This window comes from Mustelus asterias, unplaced genomic scaffold (genome assembly GCF_964213995.1).
Source record: "Mustelus asterias unplaced genomic scaffold, sMusAst1.hap1.1 HAP1_SCAFFOLD_1539, whole genome shotgun sequence".
In the NCBI taxonomy this organism is placed as follows: domain Eukaryota; kingdom Metazoa; phylum Chordata; class Chondrichthyes; order Carcharhiniformes; family Triakidae; genus Mustelus; species Mustelus asterias.
The window spans coordinates 46,632-60,313 of NW_027591484.1; positions in this window are offsets into that span (position 1 = coordinate 46,632).

Below are 13,682 nucleotides of genomic sequence, written 5' to 3' on the forward strand. Positions count from 1 at the left end.
AGATAAGCCCAGTAACCACAGGCCAGTCAGTCTAACTTCTGGAAAATATAATTTGGAACAAAACAGTCACATGGACAAAAATGTGTTCATTAAGGAAAGTCAGCATGGATTTCAAAAAGGGAACCCAAAGAGAAAATGCTGGAAAATCTCAGCAGGTCTGGCAGCGTCTGTAAGGAGAGAAAAGAGCTGACGTTTCAAAGCTTTGACAAAGAGTTGTCTGGACTCGAAACGTCAGCTCTTTTCTCTCCTTACAGATGCCGCCAGACCTGCTGAGATTTTCCAGCATTTTCTCTTTTGGTTTCAGATTCCAGCATCCGCAGTACTTTGCTTTTATCTAAAAGGGAAATTGTGTTTAACTTGCTGGGGTTTTTGAGGAGGTAACAGAGAGGGTCGATGAGGGTAATGCTGTTGATGTGGTGTACACGGACTTTCAAAAGGCATTCGATACAGTGCCACACAACAGACTTGTGAGAAAAGTTCTAACTCATGGAATGAAAGGGACAGCAGCAACGTGGATATGGAACTGGCTGAGTGACAGCAAAGAGAGTGTCGTGGCGAATGGCTGTTTTTCGAGTGAGAGAGAGGTTTGTAATGGAGTTCCCAGGGACTGGTGTTGGGACCCTTCCTTTTCCTGATGTGTGTTAATAATCTTGATGTCGAGGGAACAATTTCAGAATTGGTGGATAATGCAAAACGAGGAAGTATTGTAAACTGTGTAGAACTTCAAAAAGACACAGACAGGTTGGAGTGGGCGGATAGGTGGAGATCTCGCTCAGTGCAGAGAAGAGTGAGGTGATGCATTTTGATGGGAAAAACATGGAGAGACAATACAAAATAAGGGGTAAGGTTCTTGATGGGGTGCAGGAGCAGAGGGAGCTGAGTGCACCTGCGAATAAGCCATTGAAGGACAGATGGAGAGAGCAGTTAATAAAGTTTATAGTATTCTGGACTTTATTAGTAGGGACATAAAGTACAAGAGGAAGGAGGTTATGCTGAACTTGGATGGGACTTTAGTCTGGCTTTAGCTGAAGTATTGCGTCAGGTTCTGTGTGCCACCCTTTGGGAAGGATGTGAACGCATTGGAGAGAGTGCAGATTCATAAGAATGGTTCATGGGATAAGGAACACCAGTTATGAGGATAGATTGGAGAAGTTGGGACTGTTTTCCTGGAAGAAAAGAGGGCTGAGGGAGATTTGATAGAGGTGCTCAAAATCATGAGGGGTCTGGACAGAGTAGATAGGGAATCACTGTTCCCATTGGTGGAAGATTTGAGAATGAGAGGACACAGATTTAAAGTAATGAGTAAAAGAAGCAAAAGCGACATGAGGAAAAAACTTTTTCACACAGTGAGTGGTTAGGATCTGGAATGTACTGTCTGAGAGTGTGGTGGGGACAGATTCACACAGTGAGTGGTTAGGATCTGGAATGCACTGTCTGAGAGTGTGGTGGAGACAGATTCACATAGCGAGTGGTTAGGATCTGGAATGCACTGTCTGAGAGTGTGGTGGAGACAGATTCACACAGCGAGTGGTTAGGATCTGGAATGCACTGTCTGAGAGTGTGGTGGAGACAGATTCACACAGCGAGTGGTTAGGATCTGGAATGTACTGTCTGAGAGTGTGGTGGAGACAGATTCACACAGCGAGTGGTTAGGATCTGGAATGCACTGTCTGAGAGTGTGGTGGGGACAGATTCACACAGTGAGTGGTTAGGATCTGGAATGTACTGTCTGAGAGTGTGGTGGGGACAGATTCACACAGTGAGTGGTTAGGATCTGGAATGCACTGTCTGAGAGTGTGGTGGAGACAGATTCACACAGCGAGTGGTTAGGATCTGGAATGCACTGTCTGAGAGTGTGGTGGAGACAGATTCACACAGCGAGTGGTTAGGATCTGGAATGCACTGTCTGAGAGTGTGGTGGAGACAGATTCACACAGCGAGTGGTTAGGATCTGGAATGTACTGTCTGAGAGTGTGGTGGAGACAGATTCACACAGCGAGTGGTTAGGATCTGGAATGTACTGTCTGAGAGTGTGGTGGGGACAGATTCACACAGCGAGTGGTTAGGATCTGGAATGTACTGTCTGAGAGTGTGATGGGGCAGGTTGAATTGAAGCATTTGAAAGGGAATTAGTTACGGGGAGAAGGTGGAGAATGGAACTTGCTGAGTTGCTCATTGGGAGCCAGTGCAGGCTCGATGGGCCAAATGGCTTCATTCTGCACTGTAACAATTCTGTGATTCTATGATCTAATTGATAAAAGGATTTGCTAAAGTAGAAGAGAGAAAGTATTTCCTCCCCTCTTAAGCATTTAATCCCTGCATCACCGATGCACAGCGGCAGCCGTGTGTACCGGCTACAAGATGCAGCAAGTCACCAAGACTCCTTATGCAGCACCTTCCAAACCCACCACCACCTCGAAGGACAAGGGCAGCAGATACCTGGGAGCACCAGCACCTTCTCGAGGGCAATTAGGGACAGTTTGTAAACACTGTCCTTGCTCGCAATGCTGGTTGTTACAGAGGGAATGAAGATCATTCAGTGATTGTATTTCAGAGTGGAATATTTCAACAATTACTGGTTTCCTCATTTGTCAAAACTAATCTGTCAGTTAGCAATCCTGTGAGTGTGAGCAAACTCTGGTGTTTATTATCAGATAAATTTCTGTTGTGAGTTCTTTTCTCACATTCTCTGATATATTTAACAGTGGTGTGGAGATGTCGGCGATGGACTGGGGTAAACACAGTAAGTGGTCTCTCAACACCAGGTTAAAGTCCAACAGGTTTATTTGGTAGCATGAGCTTTCGGAGCGCTGCCCCTTCATCAGGTGAGTGGGCTGATGAAGGAGCAACACTCTGAAACCTCGTGCTACCAAATAAACCTGTTGGACTTTAACCTGGTGTTGTGAGACCACTTACTGTGTTTAACAATGTTGATCAATCTGATTTTTGGGTAAAATGTGCCTCAAGTCAACTCTGAGCTTTCATCCCCCCAGCACTGACTCCTGCTGTGACTCACAGTGTGGGAATTTAATGTATTTGTGAAGCAGCCGGAGAAAGAGAAAGGATGATTCAAAGATGGGACAGGATGAGAGGTCTTCACCCTCGAAGACAATTCAAACCATCGTTTCTGTGTTAGCGAGCGATGCTCAGCACTCTTACCTCCGAAGGTTAGAGACTGACACTAACCGCATTGTCAGAGCAAGCAACAACACGACATGGGCAGGAGCAGACCATTCAGCCCATCCAGTCTGCTGCACCATTCACTACTATCCTGGCGGATCTCGCGCTTCAACTCCATTTTACCGCTCACAACCTGAAAAAGCCAAGTGTTACTTAAACAGAGATCGGAGAGAGACCCGGGGGGCCAGGGGTCACAGGGCCAGGGGACACGGCTGCAGAGAGACCCGGGGGCCGGGTGTCACAGGGCCAGGGGACCGAGTGCAGAGAGACCCGGGGGCCGGGGGACACAGGGCCGGGGGACCCGGCTGCAGAGAGACCCGGGGGTCACAGGGCCAGGGGACCGAGTGCAGAGAGACCCAGGGGTCACAGGGCCAGGGGACCCGGCTGCAGAGAGACCCGGGGGTCACAGGGCCAGGGGACCGAGTGCAGAGAGACCCAGGGGTCACAGGGCCAGGGGACCGAGTGCAGAGAGACCCGGGGGACACAGGGCCAGGGGACCCGGCTGCAGAGAGACCCGGGGGCCGGGGGACCGAGTGCAGAGAGACCCGGGGGCCGGGGGACACAGGGGCAGGGGGACCCGGGTGCTGAGGGACACAGGAGCTGGGGGACCCGGGTGCTGAGGGACCCAGATGTTCTAGTGCATGAGTCACAAAGAGTTAGTATGCAGGTACAGCAAGTACATAAGAAAGTTAGTGAAATGCTATCCTTTATTGCAAGAGGAATTGAATATAAAAGTAAAGACGCTATATTTCAATTATACAAGGCATTGGTGAGACCCCATCTTGAATATTGTGTGCAGTTTTGGTCTCCTTATTTAAGGGTGGATGTGAATGTGTTGGCGATGGTTCAGACGAGGTTTACTAGATTGATACCGGGAGTAAGCTGTTATCTCATGAGGAAGGGTTAGACAGACTGGGTTTGTTTTCACTGGTGTTTAGAAAAGTAAGTATATAAGACCCTGAACAGTCTCGGCACAGTGGACGTGGAAAGGACTTTTCCTCTTGTATGTGTGAGTCTAGAACTAGGGGCACTGTTTTAAACTTAGGGGTCACCCGTTTAGGACAGAGATGGGGAGAATTTCTTTCTCTCAGACGGTCATTGAATATTTTTAAGATGGAGGGGGATAGATTCTTGTTGGACGAGAGAATCAAAGATTATGGCGGGGTAGATGGCAACGTGGAACTAGAAACACAAACAGATCAGCCAGGATCTTGTCAAGTAGCAGAGTGAGGGGCCGAATGGCCTGCTTCTGCCCCTATTTTTTATGTTCATTTCCCCTTCTTATCTGAGAGACTAAACGTCTGTCTATCCAGCTTTAAATGCCCCAATGATGGAGCATCCACAACCCTCTGGGGAGAGAATACCAAAGATTCACAACCCTCTGAGTGAAGAAGTTTCTCCTCTCCTCAGTCCTAAATGTTTGGCTCCTTATCCTGAGACTGTGCCCCCGTGTTTTTGTCTCTGCCGGTCGGGGAATCTATCTCAGCATCCACCCTATCAAACCCTCTCAGAATCCTGTATGTTTCAGTGTGATCACCTCTCATTCTTCTAAACTCCGGAGAATATAATCCCAATTTACTCAGACTCTCATCATTGGACAACCCCCTCATCCCAGGGACCAATCCAGTGAACCTTCACTGTGCCGCCTCCAATACAAGTCCATCCTTTCTTAAATGTGGAGACTGAAACAACTCACAGGATTCCAGATGTGGTCTCACCAAAACCCTGTACAATTCCAGCAAAACTTCTTTATTCCTGTGCTCCAGTCCCCTCGCAATAAAGGCCAACATGCTGTTTGTCTTCCGAATTGCTTGCTGTACCTGCACGCTAACATTCTCCATTCCTTGTACAAACAGTACAAGTCTCTTTGGACATCAAGATATACACGTGTTGTGCCTTTTAAAAATATTCTGCTTTTCTATTCTTACCATCACAGTGGACATCTTTACATTCTGTACAGACAGCTTTGATAAAGGATCATCTGGACTCGAAACGTCAGCTCTTTTCTCTCCTTACGGATGCTGCCAGACCTGCTGAGATTTTCCAGCATTTTCTCTTTTGACATCTTTACATTTCCCTGCATTGGACTCCATCTGCCGTCTTGGTGCCCATTCACCCCATGTGAAGCTCGGCTAGCAATTAATATAAAAAATGATAGTAAAAGTTTTTATAAATATATAAAAAGGAATAGAGTGGCTAGAGTGAATGTTGGACCCTTGGAGGACGAGAGGGGGGAGTTAATAGTGGGAAATGAGGATATGGCTGAGTCTTTAAATAAGTTTTTTGTGTCGGTCTTCACGGTGGAGGACACAAATAGTTTGCCAAATATTAACGATAGAGGGTTGGCAGCAGGAGAAATACTTAATACAATTAATGTTACCAGAGAGGCAGTGCTGGGTAGACTAATGGGACTGAAGGTGGATAAGTCCCCGGGTCCGGATGGAATGCATCCCAGGGTATTGAAAGAAATGTCAGAGGTAATAGTGGATGCGTTAGTGATTATTTATCAAAACTCGTTGCATTCTGGGGTAGTGCCGGTTGATTGGAAAACGGCTAATGTTACGCCGCTGTTTAAAAAAGGAAGGAGACAAAAGGCGGGTAACTATAGGCCGGTCAGCTTAACGTCTGTAGTAGGGAAAATGCTGGAATCCATTATTAAAGAGGAGATAGCAGGGCATCTGGATAGAAATGGTTCGATCAATCAGACGCAGCATGGATTCATGAGGGGAAAGTCGTGCTTGACGAACATGTTGGATTTTTATGAAGATGTGACTAGGGCGGTTGATGGAGGAGAACCGGTGGATGCGATGTTTTTGGATTTCCAAAAGGCGTTTGATAAGGTGCCCCATAAAAGGCTACTGAAGAAGATTAGGGCACACGGAGTTGAGGGTAGTGTGTTAAAGTGGATTGGGGACTGGCTATCCGACAGGAAGCAAAGAGTCGGAATAAATGGGTGTTTTTCCGGTTGGAGGAAGGTAACCAGTGGCGTGCCGCAGGGATCGGTACTCGGGCCGCAACTATTTACCATTTATATAGATGATCTGGAGGAGGGGACGGAGTGTAGGGTAACGAAGTTTGCAGACGACACAAAGATAAGTGGAAAAGTGAATCGTGTGGAGGACGGAGAAGATCTGCAGAGAGATTTGGACAGGCTGAGTGAGTGGGCGAGGATATGGCAAATGGAGTATAACGTTGAGAAATGCGAGGTTATACACTTTGGAGGAAATAATAACAAATGGGATTACTATCTCAATGGAAACAAATTAAAACATGCTACCGTGCAAAGGGACCTGGGGGTCCTTGTGCATGAGACGCAAAAGCCCAGTCTGCAGGTAAAAGAGGTGATCAAGAAGGCAAATGGGATGTTGGCCTATATTGCGAAGGGGATAGAATATAAAAGCAGGGATGTCTTGATGCACCTGTACAGGGCATTGGTGAGGCCGCAGCTGGAATACTGTGTGCAGTATTGGTCCCCTTATATGAGGAAGGATATATTGGCATTGGAGGGAGTGCAGAGAAGGTTCACCAGGTTGATACCGGAGATGAGGGGTTTGGATTATGAGGAGAGGCTGAGGAGATTGGGTTTGTACTCGTTGGAGTTTAGAAGGATGAGGGGGGATCTTATGGAGACTTATAAGATAATGCGGGGGCTGGATAGGGTGGAGGCGGAGAGATTCTTTCCACTTAGTAAGGAAGTTAAAACTAGAGGACACAGCCTCAAAATAAAGGGGGGTCGGTTTAAGACAGAGTTGAGGAGGAACTTCTTCTCCCAGAGGGTGGTGAATCTCTGGAATTCTCTGCCCACTGAGGTGGTGGAGGCTACCTCGCTGAATATGTTTAAAGCGCGGATGGATGGATTCCTGATCGGTAAGGGAATTAAGGGTTATGGGGATCAGGCGGGTAAGTGGTACTGATCCACGTCAGATCAGCCATGATCTTATTGAATGGCGGGGCAGGCTCGAGGGGCTAGATGGCCTACTCCTGCTCCTATTTCTTATGTTCTTATGTGTCAATGTCTCTTTGCAGCCTCTTTGTGTCCTCCCCACAGTTACATCCTCACCTCGCTTTGTATCGTCAGCAAAGCTGGATACACGACTCTCTGTGTCTTGCTATGAAACACAACTTACCTTAATCAGCAGTCAGGGACTCTAAGTCCCAAAAAGTACCCCTTTGGAGCAGCAGTGTTTTAAACTAAAGAGTGACAGATCCACAGGGTCGAAGGAGTTCGAGGAAATAGGGTAGCACATTGCTGATATCCCAGCAATAATCTTTCAGAGTTCCCCAGATTTCCTGGATTGGAACATTGCTCATGTCACTCTGCTGTTCAAGAAGGGCAGAAGAGGATATCCAGGGAATTACAGACCAGTTTAGCATCTGTGGTGGGAAATTATTGGTGTCTAGAATCAAGGATAGGATAACTGAGCATCTTGAACATTTTCAGTTAATCAGAGAGCCAGCCAGCATGGATTCATGTCGGGCAGGTCACGCCTGACAAACCTCACTGAATTTTTTGAAGAGGTGACTAAGGTAGACAGGGGAATGTCTGTGGATGTTGGTTACATGGACTTCCAGAGGCCTTTGATAAAGTCCCGCATAAGAGACTGTTAACAAAGATAGAAGCCCATGGAGCTGAGGGCAAATTGCTGACTGAATGGGAAATTGGTTGAGTGGCAGGCAACAAAGTAGGGATAATGGAGAGGTATTCAAATTAGCAGGATGTGACTCGTGGTGTCCAAAAAGGATCTGTGTTCGGGCCTCGAGTAATCACTATTTACGAACAACTTGGATAATGGCATAGCGATCAGCACTGCTGCCTCAGCGCCATAGAAAGTCATAGATCTAAATTTGCAGATGACACAAAGTTAGGTGCCATTGTAGAAAGCATGAAATTACAAAGGGATATTGTAAGAAGTCTCACAACACCAGGTTAAAGTCCAACAGGTTTATTTGGAATCATGAGCTTTCGGAGCGCTGCTCCTTCATCAGGTGAGTGGAGGTAAGTTCACAAACACGGCGTGTATAGGCAAAGACACAACTGCAAGATAATTACAGATTAGAATGTGAAGAATGGTTGGAATGCGAGTCTTTACAGGATGTGGAGATGCCGGCGTTGGACTGGGGTAAACACAGTAAGAAGTTTAACAACACCAGGTTAAAGTCCAACAGGTTTATTTGGTAGCAAAAGCCACACAAGCTTTCGAGGCTCTGAGCCCCTTCTTCAGGTGAGTGGGAATTCTGTTCACAAACAGAACTTATAAGACACAGACTCAATTTACATGAATAATGGTTGGAATGCGAATACTTACAACTAATCCAGTCTTTAAGAAACAAAACAATGGGAGTGGAGAGAGCATCAAGACAGGCTAAAAAGATGTGTATTGTCTCCAGACAAGACAGCCAGTGAAACTCTGCAGGTCCACGCAACTGTGGGAGTTACAAATAGTGTGACATAAATTCTGATTCTAGGATCGCATGATAAAGACTCAGGAGGAAAAAAGCAGAAATATTTATGTGAAATAGTGTGACATAAACCCAATATCCCGGTTGAGGCCGTCCTTGTGTGTGCGGAACCTGGCTATCAGTTTCTGCTCAGCGACTCTGCGCTGTCGTGTGTCGCGAAGGCCGCCTTGGAGAACGCTTACCCGAATATCAGAGGCCGAATGCCCGTGACCGCTGAAGTGCTCCCCAACAGGAAGAGAACAGTCTTGCCTGGTGATTGTCGAGCGGTGTTCATTCATCCGTTGTCGCAGCGTCTGCATAGTTTCCCCAATGTACCATGCCTCGGGACATCCTTTCTTGCAACGTATCAGGTAGACAACGTTGGCCGAGTTGCAAGAGTATGTACCGTGTACCTGGTGGATGGTGTTCTCACGTGAGATGATGGCATCTGTGTCGATGATCCGGCACGTCTTGCAGAGGTTGCTGTGGCAGGGTTGTGTGGTGTCTTGGTCACTGTTCTCCTGAAGGCTGGGTAGTTTGCTGCGGACAATGGTCTGTTTGAGGTTGTGCGGTTGTTTGAAGGCAAGAAGTGGGGGTGTGGGGATGGCCTTGGCGAGATGTTCGTCTTCATCAATGACATGTTGAAGGCTCCGGAGGAGATGCCGTAGCTTCTCCGCTCCGGGGAAGTACTGGACAACGAAGGGTACTCTGTCCACTGTGTCCCGTGTTTGTCTTCTGAGGAGGTCGGTGCGGTTTTTCGCTGTGGCGCGTTGGAACTGTTGATCAATGAGTCTAGCGCCATATCCTGTTCTTATGAGGGCATCTTTCAGCGTCTGGAGGTGTCTGTTGCGATCCTCCTCATCCGAGCAGATCCTGTGTATACGGAGGGCTTGTCCGTAGGGAATGGCTTCTTTAACGTGTTTAGGGTGGAAGCTGGAGAAGTGGAGCATCGTGAGGTTATCCGTGGGCTTGCGGTACAGTGAGGTGCTGAGGTGACCGTCCTTAATGGAGATGCGCGTGTCCAAGAATGCAACCGATTCCGGAGAGTAGTCTATGGTGAGCCTGATGGTGGGATGGAACTTGTTGATGTCATCATAGAGTTGTTTCAGTGATTGTTCACCATGAGTCCAAAGGAAGAAAATGTCATCGATGTATCTAGTGTATAGCACCGGTTGAAGGTCCCGTGCGGTGAAGAAGTCTTGTTCGAACCTGTGCATGAAGATGTTGGCATATTGAGGTGCAAATTTGGTCCCCATGGCTGTTCCGTGTGTCTGGATGAAGAACTGGTTGTTGAAGGTGAAGATATTGTGGTCCAGGATGAAGCGGATGAGATGTAAAATTGCATCTGGAAACTGGCAGTTGTTGGCGCTGAGCACTGAGGCCGTTGCAGCAATGCCATCGTCATGGGGGATGCTGGTGTAGAGTGCTGAGACATCCATTGTGACGAGGAGCGCTCCTGGTTCAACTGCTCCATGTGTGCCGAGTTTCTGTAGGAAGTCCGTCGTGTCGCGACAAAAGCTGGGGGTTCTTTGTACAATGGGTTTCAGGATGCCCTCGACATAGCCGGAGAGGTTCTCGCACAGGGTCCCATTGCCCGATACGATGGGACGGCCGGGTGTGTTTGCCTTGTGTATCTTCGGGAGGCAGTAGAGATCTCCAACGCGGGGAGTACGTGGGATGAGAGCACGGAGGGTGTTCTGAAGGTCCGGATCAAAGGTCTTGATCAGAGTGTTGAGTTGACGGGTGTGTTCTTTGGTCGGATCTACAGGTAACTGTCTGTAGTGTTCCTCGTTGTTGAGTTGTCGGTACACTTCTTTGCAGTAATCCGTTCTGTTCAGTATGACGATGGCCCCTCCTTTGTCTGCTGGTTTGATGACAATGTTGCGGTTGGTCTTGAGAGCGTGGATGGCGTTACGTTGTGCTTGGGTGATGTTCGGGGCTGTCTTGTGAGTGCGGCTGATGAATTTGGTGTTGACGCACCTCCTGACGGCTTGGGCATACATGTCAAGTCGAGGGCAGCAGCCTTCCGGAGGAGTCCAATTCGACTCTTTCCTCTTCGGATGCACTGCGGATCTCTCTGTCGGCTGTTCCAGTTCATTGGCTGTCTCATTGTGTTCGTTGTTGGCCTCTTGGGGTTTGTGGGTTCGAACAAGACTTCTTCACCGCACGGGACCTTCAACCGGTGCTATACACTAGATACATCGATGACATTTTCTTCCTTTGGACTCATGGTGAACAATCACTGAAACAACTCTATGATGACATCAACAAGTTCCATCCCACCATCAGGCTCACCATAGACTACTCTCCGGAATCGGTTGCATTCTTGGACACGCGCATCTCCATTAAGGACGGTCACCTCAGCACCTCACTGTACCGCAAGCCCACGGATAACCTCACGATGCTCCACTTCTCCAGCTTCCACCCTAAACACGTTAAAGAAGCCATCCCCTACGGACAAGCCCTCCGTATACACAGGATCTGCTCGGATGAGGAGGATCGCAACAGACACCTCCAGACGCTGAAAGATGCCCTCATAAGAACAGGATATGGCGCTAGACTCATTGATCAACAGTTCCAACGCGCCACAGCGAAAAACCGCACCGACCTCCTCAGAAGACAAACACGGGACACAGTGGACAGAGTACCCTTCGTTGTCCAGTACTTCCCCGGAGCGGAGAAGCTACGGCATCTCCTCCGGAGCCTTCAACATGTCATTGATGAAGACGAACATCTCGCCAAGGCCATCCCCACACCCCCACTTCTTGCCTTCAAACAACCGCACAACCTCAAACAGACCATTGTCCGCAGCAAACTACCCAGCCTTCAGGAGAACAGTGACCAAGACACCACACAACCCTGCCACAGCAACCTCTGCAAGACGTGCCGGATCATCGACACAGATGCCATCATCTCACGTGAGAACACCATCCACCAGGTACACGGTACATACTCTTGCAACTCGGCCAACGTTGTCTACCTGATACGCTGCAAGAAAGGATGTCCCGAGGCATGGTACATTGGGGAAACTATGCAGACGCTGCGACAACGGATGAATGAACACCGCTCGACAATCACCAGGCAAGACTGTTCTCTTCCTGTTGGGGAGCACTTCAGCGGTCACGGGCATTCGGCCTCTGATATTCGGGTAAGCGTTCTCCAAGGCGGCCTTCGCGACACACGACAGCGCAGAGTCGCTGAGCAGAAACTGATAGCCAGGTTCCGCACACACAAGGACGGCCTCAACCGGGATATTGGGTTTATGTCACACTATTTCACATAAATATTTCTGCTTTTTTCCTCCTGAGTCTTTATCATGCGATCCTAGAATCAGAATTTATGTCACACTATTTGTAACTCCCACAGTTGCGTGGACCTGCAGAGTTTCACTGGCTGTCTTGTCTGGAGACAATACACATCTTTTTAGCCTGTCTTGATGCTCTCTCCACTCCCATTGTTTTGTTTCTTAAAGACTGGATTAGTTGTAAGTATTCGCATTCCAACCATTATTCATGTAAATTGAGTCTGTGTCTTATAAGTTCTGTTTGTGAACAGAATTCCCACTCACCTGAAGAAGGGGCTCAGAGCCTCGAAAGCTTGTGTGGCTTTTGCTACCAAATAAACCTGTTGGACTTTAACCTGGTGTTGTTAAACTTCTTACAGTCTTTACAGGTACAGACAATGTGAGTGGAGAGAGCGTTAAGCACAGGTTAAAGAGATGTGTATTGTCTCCAGCCAGGACAGTTAGTGAGACTTTGCAAGCCCAGGCAAGTCGTGGGGGTTACAGCTAGTGTGACATGAACCCAAGATCCCGGTTGAGGTCGTACTGATGAAGGAGCAGCGCTCCGAAAGCTCGTGATTCCAAATAAACCTGTTGGATTTTAACTTGGTGTTGTGAGACTTCTTTCTGTGCCCCACCCCAGTCCAACACCGGCATCTCCACAAAGGGATATTGATAGACTCGGTGAAATGGCACAACTGTGGCAGATGGATTTCAATCTAAACAAGTGTGAGATTATTCATTTTGGACCAAAAAATGGCAGAGCAGAGTACTTTCCAGATAGGATGAAGTTAAATACAGGAGGTATCCAAAGAGACGTTGGGCGTTCGGGTGCATAAATCTTTAAAATGCCGCATACAGGTGCAGAAAATAATTGCGTCGGTTAATGGAATGCTGGCTTTTATATCGAGAGAACTGGAATATAAAGATGCAGAAGTTATGCTGCAGCAACACAAAACCCAGTTTAGACCCCACTTGGAATCACTGTGCGCAGATCTGGGCACCACACCTTAGGAAGGATCTATTGGCCTTGGAGGGGTTGAATAGCCGACTCCTGTTCCTATGTTCGGTTTGGTGCAGCCAAAGATCTGAAATTGTGCTTGTGAGTTAATGTTCGGGTGTAGATTTGGGAATCGGGGGAACGGAATCTCAGGAGACCATGTTGAAACTCTGCAAAGTGGGGACCATCATTGGAGCCCCTGTGAGTTGGAGCGACGTTTTGGAGAGAATTCCAAGGCAATGTCTTTGGTGGTGAAGATTGGAATCCCTTGTGAGAATTTCAGCAATACCGGATGACCGGATGAAGGGGGGGGAGGTTTAACACGGATATCAGAAGGACATATTTTACACAGAGGGTGGTGGGGGCCTGGAATGCGCTGCCGGGCAAGGTGGTGGAGGCGGACACACTGGGAACGTTTAAGACTTATCTAGACAGCCATATGAACGGAGTGGGAATGGAGGGATACAAAAGAATGGTCTAGTTTGGACCAGGGAGCGGCGCGGGCTTGGAGGGCCGAAGGGCCTGTTCCTGTGCTGTATTGTTCTTTGTTCTTTGATTCAAAGCATTTCCTGTTACCTGGATGTGTTGGTGAGAAATCCAGGCAATCTGTTTCTGTTGTATGTGTGAGTTATTGTACAGCGTAGTTGATACAATTTGCCTGTTAATTCACATATCCGTGCACATGAATGTTAGATTGTAAAATAAATATGTAAATTGTTTTATCTTTCTGACCTTGTGTAGTAAAGTTTATTTTCGTTTGTTCGAAACCTGTGGAATCCTGTG